This window comes from Macaca mulatta, chromosome 1, assembly GCF_049350105.2.
Source record: "Macaca mulatta isolate MMU2019108-1 chromosome 1, T2T-MMU8v2.0, whole genome shotgun sequence".
Lineage (NCBI taxonomy): Eukaryota > Metazoa > Chordata > Mammalia > Primates > Cercopithecidae > Macaca > Macaca mulatta.
The window spans coordinates 187,595,450-187,613,798 of record NC_133406.1 but is presented as its reverse complement, the minus strand read 5'-3'; the positions used below and the strand labels follow the sequence as shown (position 1 = coordinate 187,613,798).

Here is an 18,349-nt window from a genome sequence, read left to right as displayed (position 1 = left end):
TTTCTTTTGCTTTTTTTTTGAGATGGAGTCTCGCTTTGTTGCCCAGGCTGGAAAGAAGTGGCACAATTTCAGCTCACTGCAACCCCTGCCTCCTCGGTTCAAGCCATTCTCCTGCCTCAGCCTCCCGAGTAGCTGGGACTACAGGCTTGTGCCAGCATGCCCAGCTAATTTTTGTATTTTCTTTTTAGTAGAGATGGGGTTTCACCATGTTGGCCAGGCTGGTCTTGAATTGCTGACCTCAAGCAATCTACCTGCTTCGGCCTCCCAGAGTGCTGGGATTACCAGCATGGGCCACACATGGCCACAACATGCATTTTTAATATATCACTGTCTACCTTCAAATAGTGTGTTATGCCATTTTGTACATAATGTAAGACTTTTACAGCCGCCTATCTATTTACCTTCTCCTATCTTTTGTGTTATTGTTTCCATACACTTACTCTTAAGTATATTGTAACCCCCACAATATACTATTATTATTGTTGCTTTAAACAATCTAGTATCTTTCAAAGAAATCTAAAAATTACAGGGATGATCAGTGATGTTATGGGAAGTGGCAAAATAACAACATCCAAAAATCTTGCCCTTTATAAAAGTTTGGAGAACACTGGCAAAAATTGTCAAGATCAACTTTTTCTGTAACTTTAAAAATTAACCGGATTTACAACAATCTGTTGGGAGTGGAGGTGGGGGGTGCTTAAAACAACAACAAAGAGCATAATCTCTGTGAGAGCAGCAAGCTGTGGCATTTTCACCTGCCTTAACACCTCCCCCTTTCTGCAGCTCCACAGTAGCCTTGAAAACCTACAGCTTGCAGTCATGGTGAAAATCAGCAGCCTAGCTGGCACTGAACAAGTCAGAACAGAGTTGGAGCTCTTTCAAAGCCCCTTCCTCAGAGAACTGTCATTATATGCCCTGTCTGGTGGTGTCCTGGTAAACCCCACTTGAAAGCTTTGTCTTTATTTCACCTCACTGAAAACTCACCCAGTGCGAAGAGTATTTTCCCTAGAGGCACTTGTCAAAAACAATCAACCACAACTGTTCAACAAAGTAGCTACCTCAGGTGCCAATTGGGGTAAACAACAAAATAACAAAAAACTTAAAAGGAAAAGTTGGGGAGTAAGATGTACATACCAGACTTTAGAAGGCTAATGGCATATATAAGGTCAGAGTTGTGTACATGCTCAGGAAAGACCTGAGAAGGTCCTAAGCTCACCTCTGGCTAAACTTGGGGCTCTGCACAAGCAAAAGGCAAAGGCTAAGGTAGAATTGTAAAATGCCTGGCTGAGGACCACATCATGCAGCTAGAGGTCCAATAAAGACCAGGAGACTTTTTAGTTCAGTCATTTAAGGACATCTCTATCTAGTCAGTAGCTGAGGGAAGAGAAAATTCAGTGGCCATGTGGGACAAAGATTACAGACTTTATAGAATTAGCTTGGAAAAGTCACTAAATAACCACAACAATAAACAGCAACAACAGCAACAAACTGGGAAAGAGGAGAGTTTGATTGATTTTTAGAGGAGCTGCATTATATTATTTAAAATGTCCAGTTTTCAACAAAAAACATAAAGACATGCAGATAAACAATAAAGGGTGACCTATATACCTAGGAAAAAAAGCAGTCAATAGAAACTATCCCCAAGGAAGCCAAAACATTGGACTTACTAGACAAAGACTTTAACTAGCTATTTTAAATATATTAAAGGAAACCATATATAAAGAACTAAAGGAAAGTAAGATAACAATGTTTCTCCAGATAGAGAATATTAATAAATAGAAATTATGAAAAAGACAACGAGGCACAGTGGGTCACACCTGTAATCCCAGCACTTTGAGAGGCAAAGGTGGGAGGATAGCTTGAACCCAGGAATTCGAAACTAGCCCAGGCAACATAGTGAGACTTCCCCTCTACTAAAAATAAAAAATTAGCTGAGTGTAGTGGCATGCATCTGTCATCCCAGCTACTTGGGAGACTGAGGCAGGAGGATCACTTGAGCCCAGGAGGTTAAAGCTGCAGTGAACTGTGATTGTGCCACTGCATTCCAGCATTCCAGCCTGGGGAACAGAGAAAAAAACAAAAACAAACAAACAAACAAAATCAAGCAAGGAAATTAAAGAACCAAATAGAAATCTGGAGTTGAAAAGAAATCTAGCACAAGACATCAAGGATAAAACCCTAAACGTTAGTAGACATCAAAGGGTATAGGTAGAGAAGAAGAACCATTTAAGAATAATGAGAGGGAATGCTCAGTTAGCCAAGGAAGGAGAGTGTTTCAAAAGTAAGAGATCAGGCAACAAAAGTTAGATAAAGAACGAAAAGTGTCCTTTGGATTTGGCTGTTACAAAGTCGTTGGCAATCCTGGAGCAATTTTGAACAAGTGTTTTGCATGGAAGCACATGAGATTCAGAAAGAATTATAAGTGAGAAAGTGGCAATAATAGTGCAGATACACTTTTAGAAATAGTGGCTATGAATGGAAAGTGATATATATGTAAGGGATGTACCTGAATTATAGGTACACGTTCTGTATGAATGAAGTCTTGGGTGTGAACCTAGCCTCTTCACTCTCTTTAGTATGTAGCTTAGCCAGTTAATCCTAGTTTCTTTTCTATAAAATGGGAATATAGTACCTACCTTATAAGGCTGTTCTGTGGATTAAATGAGGAAATATATGTATGTAAAGTATATGGTAGAGTCCCCCAAAAAGAGTAGGAACACAATAACTTCCAGAATTCTGTTCCCAACATTTCCACAAAAGGAAGCCATGATGGATCTACTTAACTAGTTCTTGTTTGTTTATTTGCCAGTAATAAACCTCTTGTTTTTATCACAGTATGAAGATATAATTTTTGACCATTTCTGGAAAAGAATGTTCTTTAATTTGTAAAGAAAATTTGTTTTCTAGTGTGACATCCTCAAGGTACCATATTTCTATGTAAATGTTGTGCCCAATGCTACACAGACACTATTTAAAAACTATTTTCTGCCTTTGGTAAATAGACTAAACTGTTTTCTTTATTCTTCAAAAGAATTAGATCATACTTCCGTGTTGATTTTGTTGCTAATGGGACATGGAGACGTCCGGGTGATAATAAATATTCCTGTGGTATAATCACTGAAGCCTTTAAGAGTTATACTGAGTTTGTGTGTAAAGAAGTGACTTAAATCCTCCTTTCAGACAGCTTCCTTATTCATATAGGAAACCTCTGTTTCATTAGGAGATGAATATGATATTTCATTTTAGTTGTTCTTGTTGACATACAACTTTTTTCTCCTCTGAAATAGCACATTTTTATTATTACTTGCTTGATTGCCATTATTAGATATTTTTGTTCTGCCATCCACTGAAACACTCAGAAATCATGCCTTATAGTAACAATATAATTTTTCATATCTATATTTGTTATTAAAATTTAGATCTAATTTTTATACAATAAAATGCACAGTTCTGCTTCTCAGAACCTTCCTGCTGCCACGTTTGCACCTTGCTGCTCTAGCCTCTGGGGCGCGTTCCATTCTTTCAGCCTGCAGCCAGCAGAGAAAAAAAAATTACATATATTCTTGCCCCGTGCATACCTAGAGGTGACCAAAAAAATTAAAATAAATTTTAACCATGAGGGAAATCATGCACATCCAGGCCGGTCAGTGTGGCAACCAGATGGGTGCCAAGTGCTGGGATGTGATCAATGATGAACGTGAAATCGACCCCACCAGCACCTAACATGGGGACAGTGACCTGCAGCTGGACTGCATCTCCATGTACTACAGTGAAGCCACAGATGGCAAATATGTTCCTTGTGCTCTCCTGGTGGATCTAGAACCTGGGACCATGGACTCTGCTAGCTCAGGCCCTTTTGGCCAGGTGCTTAAACCAGACAACTTTGTTTTTGGTCAGTCTGGGGCAAGCAACAACTGGGCCAAAGGCCACTACATAGAGGGGGCCGAGCTGGTTGATTCAGTCATAGATGTGGTGCAGGAGGACGCAGAGAGCTGTGACTGCCTGCAGGGCTTCCAGCTGACCCACTCAATGGGCTCTGGAATGTGTACTCTCCTTATCAGCAAGATCCGAGAAGAGTGCCCTGATTGCATCATGAACATCTTTTGTGTGGTGCCTCCACCCAAAGTATCTGACACCGTGGTCGAGCCCTACAACATCACCTCTCCATCCATCAGTTGGTAGAGAACACTGATGAGACCTACTGCATTGACAACGAGGCCCTCTATGACATCTGCTTCCGTACTTTGAAGCTGACCACACCAACCTATGGGCACCTGAACCACCTTCTCTCAGCCACCATAAGCATTGTTACCACCTGTCTCCACTTCCCTGGCCAGCTCAATGATGACATCCGCAAGTTGGCAGTCAACCTGGTGCCCTTCCCACGTCTCCACTACTTCATGGCTGGCTTTGCCCTCTCACCAGCTGTGGAAGCCAGCAGCATCAAGCTCTCACAGTGCCCAAACTCACCTGGCAGGTCTTTGATGCCAAGAACATAATGGCTGCCTGTGACCCCTGCCACAGCTTATATCTCACTGTGGCTGCTGTCTTTGTGGATGGATGTCCATGAGCAGATGCTCAATGTGCAGAACCAGAACAGCAGCTACTTTGTGGAATGGATCCCCAACAACATCAAGACAGCTGTCTGTGACATCCCACCTCATGGCCTCAAGATGGCGGTCACCTTCATTGGCAACAGCATGGCCATCCAGGAGCTCTTCAGGTGCATCTTGGAGCAGTTCACTGCCGTGTTCCCCTGGAAGACCTTCCTCCACTGGTACACAGGCGAGGGCATGGATGAGATGAGAGTTCACCAAGGCTGAGAGCAACATGAACAACCTCATCTCTGAGTATCAGCAGTACCAGGATGCCACCACTGAAGAGGAGGAGGATTTCAGTGAGGAGGCTGAAGAGGAGGCCTAAGGCAGAGCCCCTATCACCTCAGGCTTCTCAGTTCCCTTAGCCATCTTACTCACCTGCCCCTTTTCTCTTTTTTCAAACACAAATCTAGATCTAGAACAGTGCCTAGCATGTAGTAGGCACTCAATAAGTACTTGTTAGTTGAATGTTTCCTTTCTCTTTCTACTCTGGGAAGCCTAGGTTTCTGACACTCTGGGAAACCCTGTATTTCCTTCTGGTGCCCATCCCTTCCATCTGTCCAGTTAATATTTCCCTCTTTTTAAAATCTGCAAGAAGCTGGGTCTTATCCAGATCTCATTTAGAACCCACTGGGTTTTGAAACCCACGTGAATAATGGCCACCATCCTAAGCCCAAAGCAAAAGATGGTAGAAGGTGGCAGGTAGAAGTCACTACAAGGAAGGGGATGGGATTTTCCATCCTAAAAGTTTTGGAGAGGGAAATCCAGGCTACTAAAGTCATAATTTCCAGGTACTTCCATTTTCCATTTCTCAGCTTCAAGGGAGGTATTAGCAGTATTTTCTCCATTTTCAATCTCCCTCCAAGCTCTGCCCTTTGGAGAGGTCTGCCCCACTCTGTCAAGTGGAATCTTTCCCTCTCTGACTCGGCCTCTCTCACACATTGAATTCCTCCCTTTCCCCTAAGGGGATCAAGGAAGGAAAGAGACCAGCCTTGGTCCCTAGGCCTCCAGAAATGCCCTCCTAATCTCCACCTTTTCTTAACCCCCAAAGAGGATTAACATCCCTGGCTTTATCTGGGATGGTATATACTGCCACATCAGTGTTTGAGTTATTCCCCAGAGGAAAGGAGAACCCTCCTCCATCTTTTTGCAACGTCTCCTATTTTCCTTTTGCTATTGTTTTTTTCCACCTTACACTTGGTTTTGTTCTATCCTACACTTCAAATTTCTATTTTGAACGTGTTTCTTTTTTTCATATTGAAAAGGTGACATTGCTCCAAGAGCCAAAAATAAATGGGAATTGGAAAAAAAATGTACAGTTCTCACAAAAACATGTACACTAATGTTTATAGCAGCATTATTCATTGTCAAAAGCTGGAAACAAACCAGATGTCTATCATCAACTGATGAACAAAATGTGGTATATTTATTTTTATTTTTTTAGATTTTTTTTGAGACAGTCTCACTCTGTCCCCGAGGCTAGAGTGCAGTGGTGCAATCTTGGCTCACTGCAACCTCTGCCTCCCTGGTTCAAGCGATTCTCCTGCCTCAGCCTCCTGAGTATCTGGGACTACAGGCACCTGCCACCATGCCCAGCTAATTTTTATATTTTTAGTAGAGACGGGGTTTCATTATGTTGGCCAGGCTGGTCTCACACTCCTGACCTCAAATGATCTGCCCGCCTCGGCCTCCCAGGTGTGAGCCACTGTGTCCGGCCAAAATGTGTATTTATACTATGGAATATTTTTTGGCCATGAAAGGAATGAGGTACTGAAATATGCTACAATATAGATGAACCTTGAAAACATTTTTAAATTCCATTTTTATGACATGTCCAGAATAGGCAAATCCATATAGACAGAAAATAGATTAATGGTTGCTTAGGACTAGGGAACACAGGAGAGAGATAACTAAGGGGTAGGTGTGGAGTTTCTTTTTGAGATGATGAAAATGTCCTAAAATTGATTGTGGTGATAGTTGCACAACTCTGAGAATATACTAAAAACCACTGAATTATACACTAAATTGATAATTGTTTTTGAAAATTATATATATCCAGGTAGCAACCAGCCAAAGCAAGATCAAGAACATTTTTATTACCACCAAAAGTTCTAGCCTGTCTATTTCCAGTCAATCCTCTGGCCTCCCTGAAACACTTCTCTCTCACTCTCCACCACCACCAGGCCGAGATGTTTGACTTCTCTTGTGGTAGATTAGTTTTGCTGATCCTAGAACTTCATATAAATGGAATCATACAGCACATGTATGTATTCTTTTGTGTTTGGCTTCTTTCACTCAGCAGATTATAAAATTAATCCAAGTTTTTCTTTTTATCAGTAGTTAGTTCTTTTTTATTGCCAAGTAGTATTTTATTGTTGAAATATATCAGTTTGCATATCCATTGTCTTGTGGATGGATATTTGAATTGTTTCCTGTTTAGGGCTACATGAATAAAATTGCTATGAATGTTTGTATACAAGTCTATTTGGAGACATATATTTTTATTTCTCTTGTGTTGATAACTTGGAGTGAAATTGCTGGGTCATAGGACAGATACATATGAGTAACTGTCGAAAAGGCTGAGTGCAATAGTTCATGCCTGTAATCCCAGTACTTTGGGAGGCTGAGGTGAGAGGATTGCTTGAAGCCAGGAGTTTGAGACCGGCCTGGGCAGCAAAGCAAGACTTTGTCTCTACAAAATATTAAAAAATTAACTGGGAGCAATAGCATACACCTGTAGTCCCAGCTACCCAAGAGGCCGAGGTGGGGGGATTGCTTGAGCCCAGGAGTTTGAGACCGGCCTGGGCAACATGGTGAAACTCTGTCTTTACAAAAAATACAAAAATTAGTCAGGCGTGGTGGCGCATGTCTATGGTCTCAGCTACCTGTGTCTTTCCATACTTTTGCAGGTATATCCATAGGATAAATTTCAAACAGTGGACTCATTGTGTCAAAGGGTAGTATATATTTAAAAATTAGTGGAGATTGCCAGTTTTTCTTCAGAAAAGGTTGTATCAGTGTATGTTTCCAACAGCAGAGTACGAGAGTGCCTCTTTCCTTCAGTCTTGTCAATATTGGATTTTTTTTCTTAAATGTTAAAAAATTTGCCAATCTTGACAGGTCGTCTGTTTTTCTTCCCTGGGTACTGAAAAGGTAACCTAAAACACCCCAGGAAGATAGAATTTACTCAGTTTTTAAATATTCAAAGAGAGACTCGCATTTCCTGCAGTATCCTTTGATAACCCTTTCTAACATTTGAGTCTACACTGTTGATAAATTTTTCCTTTTATTGTTAATCTTTGAGATATTATGTCTAGTGATGGGGTAGCATTTTGTGGGGAAAAAACTTATAAATCTTGATGACTTGAGTGGTAGTCTGAATAGGGATGAGGAATTATTGAAAAGTAAATGTTTCCTTGCTACATATTGAGGATTTGGATATATTTTGATAAATCTGGCACATGGCCATTAGCTGTAATGTGCCCCAAGAAAGAATTCAGACTCCTTGAATTTATATCACAACGACAGTTATGAGTAGCTTAAACATTTTTTCTCTAGTTACTTGGATAACAAACTGCAATAGGATTCTAAGAGATTCAGAAAATGGTCAAGTTAAGTTCCAAAGTATGTTAAGACTCTTGGTGAGGGTGTAAGATTCTCTTCTGTAAATGGTATTAATTTAATTGTAAGACAGTGCCGCTTTGGTTGGGAACTCAGTATTGGGGAATTAGCTTTAAAATTAAAGCTTCATGATACTGGTTTCTGATTTTGTTTAGATCTGGATGAAAGTTTCTAGCTGCTATAACACTATCCATAATAGAAGAAAATTGTAGTTTTCAGCATTTGAATTGAGTATTCTTTTGTTCATTGTCAGTTTAAAAACATTAATTCCTTTTAGATTTCCAATCAGGAAAATTACATTAAACCTGAGCTTTTTTTGATTACTTTGCAGTGGTCATATTACAAAAATAACATTAGTGTTCAGGTAATAATGTCATATTTTATTCCAGTTTTCAAAGTGCTTTTACATATACTGTCCAACACTTACTGAACACTTGTGTTTTTTTTTTTTTTTTTTTTTTTTTGAGACGAAGTTTTACTCTGTTGCCTAGGCTGGAGTACAGTGGCGTGATCTCAGCTCACTGCAACCTCCACCTCCCAGGTTCAAGTGATTCTTCTGCCTCAGCCTCCGGAGTAGCTGGGATTACAGGGACCCGTCACCATGCCCGGCTAATTTTTGTATTTTTAGTAGGGATGGGGTTTCACCATGTTGGCCAGGCTAGCCTGGAACTACTGACCTCAAGTGATCCACCTTCCAAAGTGCTGGGATTACAGGTGTGAGCTGTCACACCTGGCCTGATCACTTGTTTTAAATGAATAAAGATTGGACATGGTGGCTCATGCCCATAATCGCAGCACTTTGGGAGGCCAAGGCAGGAGGATGACTTGAAGCCAAGAGTTTGAGACCAGCCTGGGCAACAAAGCGAGACCCTGGTTTCTACAGGAAAAAAAAAAAAAAAAAAGAATAAGTAAAATTTGACTTTAGTTTGTTCTTAGCTATCTCTACTTTTTAAAATATCCATATTAATATCTGTAATCTACTGAAAGGACATGAAAGTGTCTTTGAGATAAAGCTCCTGACAAAGGATTATTGATTGCTTTGAAGCTAGAAGTGGGTTTTTTTAGTTTGGCCTTTTGTCATAGTTCAGCCTGGCCTTTTAAGCCTTTAAGAAAGGCCTCTGTTCCTTTCCAGTAGGCTTCAACCTAGTGTTAGGTCCTGATCTTCTGTTATTCAGTCAACATCAGTTCAGTAGTGACTTACTGTGCACCCACCTCATCATTAGGTACTGTAGGTCACTGATTGTCAAATATGAGGTCTACTCATAGACCGATTCGGAGCCTCCTGAAGCTTTTAAAAATATGTGTTCCTGCCTGAGTATGGTGGCTCACGCCTGTAATCCCAGCATTTTGGGAGGCTGAGGCGGGCAGATCACTTGAGCTGAGGAGTTTGAGACCAACATGGGCAAGATGGTGAAACCCTGTCTCTACAAAAAATGCAAAAATTAGCCAGGCGTGATGGCACATACCTGTAGTCCCAGCTACTTGGGTGGGAGGATAGCTTGAGCCCAGTAGGCAGAGGTTGCAGTGAGCTGAGATCATGCCGCTGCACTCCAGCCTATGTGGTAGAGCCAGACCTTGTCTCCAAAAAAAAAAAAAGATTATATATATATATGTTCCTGTCCTACCCTTAGAAATTCTCTTTGGTCTGGGTTGGTCCTAAACAATTTATATTTTTTCAAAGTTCCCCCAGAGCTTCTCATTCATAGCCAGATTTGAGGGCTAGGGTTAGGATATAGAAGGTAACTACTAGCCTCAGGAAGTGTATAAGAGGCAGATAATACAAGAATGCAAATACTTACATATTTAAATAAGCAATTATAATACAAAGCAGTGTGCTATAGGAGAAGCACAAAGCAGAAGTATGAAGAGGAGAAAAAGGAAAGGGAGGATGGCAGGGTCATGAAGATTTGCTAAATCCCATGACATGCCAGGTGTTTTGCCAGCATTTCTAGCTACTTGAGTTTTGAGGAAGGAGATTCAGAAAGAGGAAGGGTGTTTAAACCAAACTGTTTGCTTTTACCAAACAGGTTTAATTCCTTCTTGCCTATACAAACTCTACCTTTGTTATTTTCTCAATAATAATACACTGTTCTAAGTACACTTCATGTACAAGTGCATTCAATTTTCATATCGATTTTTCTCTTTTACAAAAGAAGAAAATAGAGGCATGGAGAGTTTAAATAATTTGCATGAAGTCATCAGGCTAGAGAGTGGCAAAGCTAAGATTCAAACACAGGCTATGTATTCCTAGCATCCAGGGTCTTAACCATTATACTGTACTTCAGTGTCCTTTCCTCAGTGGAAACGCCCATCTTCAAGTGCTCTCTCAAATGTTATCCACCTTATGAAGCTCTTCCTGTTTCACTGATTTTTTCCATAGATTGAATTAATCTTTCCCTTTTTTGAACTCCCATACTTTCTCAGGACTTTTCTTTTGACATTTATGCTTATAGTATATATTATAATTATTTATAAGCTTTAAAAAATCTTCCCTATTTAAGAGCCTATGAAGTCAGGATTCATATTTCATTTGTCTCTCTACCTTGAACAGTGCACAATACATTGCATATTTAAAGGGATAGTTGAATATGTTATTGCTCCTTTAACATCTAGAACGTGGCATGGAGCAAAGGGAATACATTTGTTTAATGTGAGAAGAATTAGGATCATTAGGAAGAATTCATTGGAAGGTAGATTTTGGCTGGATACAAGATAGAACTTTCTAACATGGCTTCTCAAAAATGGAATAGGTTGCCTCCTGAGAGCATGCATTTACCTGTCACAGAGGCGTGCACAAAAAATACATGTAACAACTTGATAGGAATGTTGTAAGGAGAATTTTGCCCATCTGTTGGGCCTTAGATTTGATGAATTCATAGATCCTTTTCAATTCTATTATAAGATGCTCTGATCTCCTGTGGGAAGTAATTATTTCTCTTTCTGCATTCACGTAGTTCTTGATGTTTTTAATGACACATATATTATTATTCTATCCTGTGATTTTTGTTTACATGTTTCAGTACTTTTAAAGGCATTATAAACTTCTTAGGTCTTAAGAATTTGGGTGAAAATGATATGAGAATAAGTGGAATTTTAGCCAAGGGACCTAGCATTTTCAAATCAAACCATGGCTTAGCTCTCCTACTCTATAAGAGGTTGCCAAAATAAATCCTAGGATGATGACTGGTAAGACCTAAATCCAATATAAACTCTTAAAAAGCCAGCAAGTCAGTAAGGGCTAATTAGCTTTTCACCAAAGTTTCTATTTTACCTTTCATCATATCCTCCAGGACACCCATCCTTATTTCCATTGCCCAGAGTTTTGCATTTTTACCACTGCAATGTGAGGAGAGGTAAATTTTATCATTAAACTCTATTTGTGCCAGGACAAATGGAGCCCAGGAGATGGTGTCTACCCTAGATACCTGTTACTAGCTAGAGATAACTAGGAGAAAGCCCTGAATTTCTATTTCTATTTCTTTTCTTTTTTTTATTTTTGAAACCAAGGTTTCACTTTGTTGCTCTGGCTGGAGTGGAGTGGCATGATCACGGCTCACTGTAGCCTCGATTTCTTGGGCTCAGATGATTCTCCTATCTCAGTCTTCCAAGTAGTTTGGACTACAGGCACGCACCTTCATACCTGGCTAATTTTTTATATTATTGGTAGAGACGGGGTTTCGCCATATTGCCTAGGCTGGTTTCGAACTCCTGGGCTAAAGTGATCCACCCATGTCGGTCTTCCAAAGTGCTGGGATTACAGGCATGAACCATCATGCCTTCTTTTACTTTTTTTGAGATAGAGTCTTGCTCTGTTGCCCAGGCTGAAGTGCAATGCAGACATGGTGCAAACATGGCTCACTGAAGTCTCTACTTCCTGGGCTCGAATGATCCTCCCACCTCAGTCTCCCAGTAGCTGGGACCACAGGTGTACACCATCACACCCAGCTAATTTTATTTTATTTTTTCTTTTGTAGAGGTGGAGTCTCCCTATGCTTCCCAGGCTGGTCTCAAACTCCTGGGCTCAAGCAGTCCTCTCTCCTTGGCCTCCCAAAAAGCTGGGATTACAGGCATGAGTCACCACACCCAGCCCCTTATTCTTTCTTCACAATTTTGCGGATAGAAGATTCATTCTTACCATAGATCTTAGCAACCTCAGCATACCATTTTTTACCCTTAAAGTTGGGAACTTCCACCTTTTCACTTAAAGGAAGCACTTGTATGCACATCTGAATTGCTACTTCACTCCTCTTGCGCTTTGGGGCCATCATTAAGTAAACTAAGGATGACTTGAACATGAACACTGCAGTACCCATCACAGTCATTCTAGTAACAGAGATAGTTGCTAACTGACTAATGGGTGGGTAGCATATACCACTTGGATTTGCTGGGCAAAGGGATGATTCACATGCCAGGTGGGATGGGGCTGAATGGCGTGAGATTTTATCATGCTACTCAGAACAGCATGCAACTTAAAACTTATGAATTGTTTATTTCTGGCATTTTCTGTTCAGTATTTTTAGACCGTAATTGACTGAGAGTAACTGAAACTGTGGAAAGTGAAACCATGGATGTGAGGGCACTACTGTATTTTACTTTTGTTTTTGAAATATATTTTACATGTGATAGATAATTTTGTCAGGCCTCTAAGCCCAAGCTAAGCCATCATATCCCCTGTGACTTGCACATATACATCCAGATGGCCTGAAGCAACTGAAGATACACAAAAGAACTGAAAATAGCCAGTTCCTGTCTTAACTGATGACATGCCACCATTGTGATCTGTTCCTGCCCCACTCTAACTGATCAATTGACTTTGTGACAATACATCCTCCCCGCCCTTGTGCTAATGTACTTTGTGATATTCCCCTGCCTTTGTGAATGTACTTTGTACAATATACCCTCCCTGCCCTTAAAGGTTCCAAGATGGCCGAATAGGAACAGCTCCAGTCTATAGCTCCCAGTGTGAGTGACGCAGAAGACGGGTGATTTCTGCATTTCCAACTGAGGTACCAGGTTCATCTCACTGGGGCTTGTCGGACTGTGGGTGCAGTCCATGGAGTGTGAGCCAAAGCAGGGCAGGGTATCGCCTCACCCAGGAAGCACAAGGGGTCGGGGAATTCCCTTTCCTAGCCACGGGAAGCTGTGACAGATGGCACCTGGAAAATCGGGACACTCCCACCCGAATACTGTGCTTTTCCAACGGTCTTAGCAAATGGCACACCAGGAGATTATATCCCGCACCTGGCTCCGAGGGTCCCATGCCCACAGAGCCTCGTTCACTGCTAGCGCAGCAGTCTGAGATTGAACTGCAAGGTGGCAGTGAGGCTTGGGAAGGGGCGTCTGCCATTGCTGAGGCTTGAGTAGGTAAATAAAGCAGCCAGGAAGCTCAAACTCAGTGGAGCCCACCACAGTTCAGCAAGGCCTGCCTACCTCTATAGACTCCACCTCTGGGGGCAGGGCATAGCTGAAAAAAAGGCAGCAGAAATTTCTGCAGACTTAAATGTCCCTGTCTGACAGCTTTGAAGAGAGTAGTGGTTCTCCCAGCATAGATTTTGAGATCTGAGAACGAAGAGACTGCCTCTTCAAGTGGGTCCCTGACCCCTGAGTAGCCTAACTGGGAGACACCTCCCAGCAGAGGTCGACCAACACCTCATACAGCAGGGTACCCTTCTGAGATGAAGCTTCTAGGGGAAGGATCAGGCAGCAACATTTACTGTTCTGCAATATTTGCTGTTCTGCAGCCTCTGCTGGCGATACCCAGGCAAACAGGGTCTGGAGTGGACCTCCAGCAAACTCCAAAAGACCTGCAGCTGAGGGTCCTGACTGTTAGAAGGAAAATTAACAAACAGAAAGGACATCCACATCAAAACCCCATCTGTGTGTCACCATCATCAAAGACCAAAGGTAGATAAAACCACAAAGATGGGGAGAAACCAGAGCTGAAAAGCTGAAAATTCTAAAAATCAGAGTGCCTCTTCCCTCCAAAGGAACGCAGCTCCTCGCCAGCAATGGAACAAAGCTGGACGGAGAATGACTTTGATGAGTTAAGAGAAGAAGGCTTCAGACGATTGGTAATAACAAACTTCTCCAAGCTAAAGGAGGATGTTCGAACCCATTGCAAAGAAGCTAAATACCTTGAAAAAAGATTAGATGAATGGCTAACTAGAATAAACAGCATAGAGAAGACCTTAAATGACCTGATGGAGCTGAAAACCATGGCACGAGAACTATGTGATGCTTACTCAAGCTTCAGTAACCAGTTCGATCAAGTGGAAGAAAGGATATCAGTGATTGAAGATCAAATGAATGAAATGAAGTGAGAAGTGAAGTTTAGAGAAAAAAGAGTAAAAACAAACAAACAAAGCCTCCAAGAAATATGGACTATGTGAAACGACTAAATCTACGTCTGATTGGTGTACCTGAAAGTGACGGGAGAATGGAACCAAGTTGGAAAACACTCTTCAGGATATTATCCAGGAGAACTTCCCCAACCTTGCAAGGCAGGCCAACATTCAAATTCAGGAAATACAGAGAACTCCACAAAGATACTCCTTGAGAAGAGCAACTGCAAGACACATCATTGTCAGATTCACCAAAGTTGAAATGAAGGAAAAAATATTAAGGGCAGCCAGAGAAAAAGGTCGGGTTACCCACAAAGGGAAGCCCATCAGACTAACAGCAGATCTCTTGGCAGAAACTCTCCAAGCCAGAAGAGAGTGGGGGCCAATATTCAACGTTCTTAAAGAAAAGAATTTGCAACCCAGAATTTCATATCCAGCCAAATTAAGCTTCATAAGTGAAGGAGAAATAAAATCCTTTACAGACAAGCAAATGCTGAGAGATTTTGTCACCACCGGGCCTGCCTTACAAATGCAGACCTAATAGACATTTACAGAACTCTCCACCCCAAATCAACAGAATATACATTCTTCTCAGCACCACATCACACTTATTCCAAAATTGACCACATAATTGGAAGTAAAGCACTCCTTAGCAAATGTAAAAGAACAGAAATTATAACAAACTGTCTGTCAGACCACAGTGCAATCAAACTAGAATTCAGGATTAAGAAACTCACTCAAAACCACTCAACTACATGGAAACTGAACAACCTGCTCCTGAATGACTGCTGGGTACATAACAAAATGAAGACAGAAATAAAGATGTTCTTTGAAACCAATGAGAACAAAGACACAACCTACCAGAATCCCTGGGACACACTTAAAGCAGTGTGTAGAGGGAAATTTATAGCACTAAATGCCCACAAGAGAAAGCAGGAAAGATCTAAAATTGACACCCCAACATCACAATTAAAAGAACTAGAGAAGCAAGAGCAAACACATTTAAAAGCTAGCAGAAGGCAAGAAATAACCAAGATCAGAGCAGAACTGAAGAAAATAGAGACACAAAAAACCCTTCAAAAAATCAGTGAATCCAGGAGCTGTTTTTTTGAAGAGATCAACAAAATTGATAGACCACTAGCAAGATTAATAAAGAAGAAAAGAGAGAAGAATCAAATAGATTCAATAAAAAATGATAAAGGGGAGGGCTATCACCACCAATCCCACAGAAATACAAACTACCATCAGAGAATACTATAAACACCTCTACACAAATAAACTAGAAAGTCTAGAAGAAATGGATAAATTCCTGCACACATACACCCTCCCAAGACTAAACCAGGAAGAAGTTGAATCCCTGAATAGACCAATAACAGGCTCTGAAATTGAGGCAATAATTAATAGCCTACCAACCAAAAAAAGTCCAGGACCAGATGGATTCACAGCTGAATTCTACCAGAGGTACGAAGAGGAGCTGGTACCATTCCTTCTGAAACTATTCCAATCAATAGAAAAAGAGGGAATCCTTCCTAACTCATTTTGTGAGGCCAGCATCATCCTGATACCAAAGCCTGGCAGAGACACAGCAAAAAGGGAGAATTTTAGACCAATATCCCTGATGAACATCAGTGCAAAAATCCTCAGTAAAATAGTGGCAAATTGAATCCAGCAGCACATCAAAAAGCTTATCTACCACGATCAATTTGCCTTCATTCCTGGGATGCAAGGCTGGTTCAACATACGCAAATCAATAAACGTAATCCATCATATAAACAGAACCAAAGACAAAAGCCACATGATTATCTCAATAGATGCAGAAAAGGCCTTTGACAAAATTCAACAACCCTTCATGCTAAAAACTCTCAATAACTAGGTATCGATGGGACGTATCTCAAAATAATAAGAGCTATTTATGACAGACCCACAGCTAATATCATACTGAATGGGCAAAAACTGGAAGCATTCCCTTTGAAAACTGGCACAAGACAGGAATGCCCTCTCTCACCACTCCTATTCAGCATAGTGTTGGAAGTTCTGGCCAGGGAGATCAGGCAGGAGGAAGAAAGAAAGGGTATTCAATTAGGAAAAGAGGAAGTCAAATTGTCCCTGTTTGCAGATGACATGATTGTATATTTAGAAAACCCCATCATCTCAGCCCAAAATCTCCTTAAGCTGATAAGCAACTTCAGCAAAGTCTCAGTGTACAAAATCAATGTGCAAAAATCACAAGCAGTCCTATACACCAATAACAGACAGCCAAACCATGAGTGAACTCCCATTCACAATTGCTTCAAAGAGAATAAAATACCTAGGAATCCAACTTACAAGGGATGTGAAGGACCTCTTCAAGGAGAACTACAAACCACTGCCCAGTGAAATAAAAGGACACAAACAAATGGAAGAACATTCCATGTTCATGGATAGGAAGAATCAATATCATGAAAATGGCCATACTGCCCACGGTAATTTATAGACTCAATGCCATCCCCATCAAGCTATCATATGGAATCAAAAAAGAGCCTATATTTCCAAGACAATCCTAAGCCAAAAGAACAAAACTGAAGGCATCGTGCTACCTGACTTCAAACTATACTACAAGGCTACAGTAACCAAAACAGCATGGTACTGGTACCAAAACAGAGATATAGACCAATGGAACAGAACAGAGCCCTCAGGATTAATACCACACATCTACAGCCATCTGATCTTTGACAAACCTGACAAAAACAAGAAATGGGGAAAGATTCCCTATTTAGTAAATAGTGCTGGGAAAACTGGCTAGCCATATGTAGAAAGCTGAAACTGGATCCCTTCCTTACACCTTATACAAAAATTAATTCAAGATGGGTTAAAGACTTAAATGTAAGACCTAAAATCATAAAAACCCTAGAAGAAAACCTAGGCAATACCATTCAGGCCATAGGAATGGGCAAGGACTTCATCACTAAGACACCAAAAGCAATGACAACGAAAGCCAAAATTGACAAATGGGATCTAATTAAACTAAAGAGCTTCTGCACAGCAAAAGAAACTACCATCAGAGTGAACAGGTAACCTACAGAATGGGAGAAAATTTTTACAATCTACCCATCTGAGAAAGGGCTAATATCTACAAAGAACTTAAACAAATTTACAGAAAAAAATCAACCCCATCAAAAAGTGGTCAAAGGATGTGAACAGACACTTCTCAAAAGGAGACATTTATGCAGCCAACAGACACATGAAAAAATGCTCATCATCACTGGCCATCAGAGAAATGCAAATCAAAACCACAATGAGATACCATCTCACATCAGTTAGAATGGTGATCATTAAAAAGTCAGGAAACAACAGGTGCTGGAGAGGATGTGGAGAAACAGGAACACTTTTACACTGTTGGTGGGACTGTAAACTAGTTCAACCATTGTGGAAGACAGTGTGGCGATTCCTCAAGGATCTAGAACTAGAAATAACATTGACCCAGCCATCCCATTACTGAGTATATATCCAAGGTAGTATAAATCATGCTGTTATAAAGACACATGCACATGTATGTTTATTGCGGCACTATTCACAATAGCAAAGACTTGGAACCAACCCAAATGTCCATCAATGATAGACTGGATTAAGAAAATGTGGCACATACACACCATGGAATACTATGCAGCCATAAAAAAGGATGAGTTCATGTCCTCTGTAGGGACATGGATGAAGCTGGAAACCATCATTCTGAGAAAACTATTGCAAGGACAGAAAACCAAACACCGCATGTTCTCACTTATAAGTGGGAATTGAACAATGAGAACACTT

The 18,349-nt window shown here is 40.8% G+C and overlaps 1 protein-coding gene, 2 long non-coding RNA genes and 1 pseudogene across 19 annotated transcripts in view; 3 read left to right on the top strand and 1 right to left on the bottom strand.

Annotated features, from left to right (window-relative positions):
- SCP2 (sterol carrier protein 2) overlaps positions 1 to 18,349 on the top strand; it is a 123,524-nt gene that overhangs the window by 65,963 nt on the left and 39,212 nt on the right. The gene's annotated exons all lie outside the window — the stretch shown is intronic.
- On the top strand, positions 3,456 to 5,009 carry LOC144333339 (tubulin beta chain-like; annotated as a pseudogene).
- Positions 8,856 to 14,583, bottom strand: LOC144333361 (uncharacterized). Its single transcript, XR_013401948.1, has 2 exons — positions 11,926 to 14,583; positions 8,856 to 9,501 (listed from the first exon to the last, which is right to left on the bottom strand). It is a non-coding gene; the product is annotated as an uncharacterized LOC144333361 (long non-coding RNA).
- On the top strand, positions 13,135 to 15,722 carry LOC144333354 (uncharacterized). The gene is made up of 3 exons (XR_013401939.1): positions 13,135 to 13,225; positions 13,961 to 14,123; positions 14,207 to 15,722. It is a non-coding gene; the product is annotated as an uncharacterized LOC144333354 (long non-coding RNA).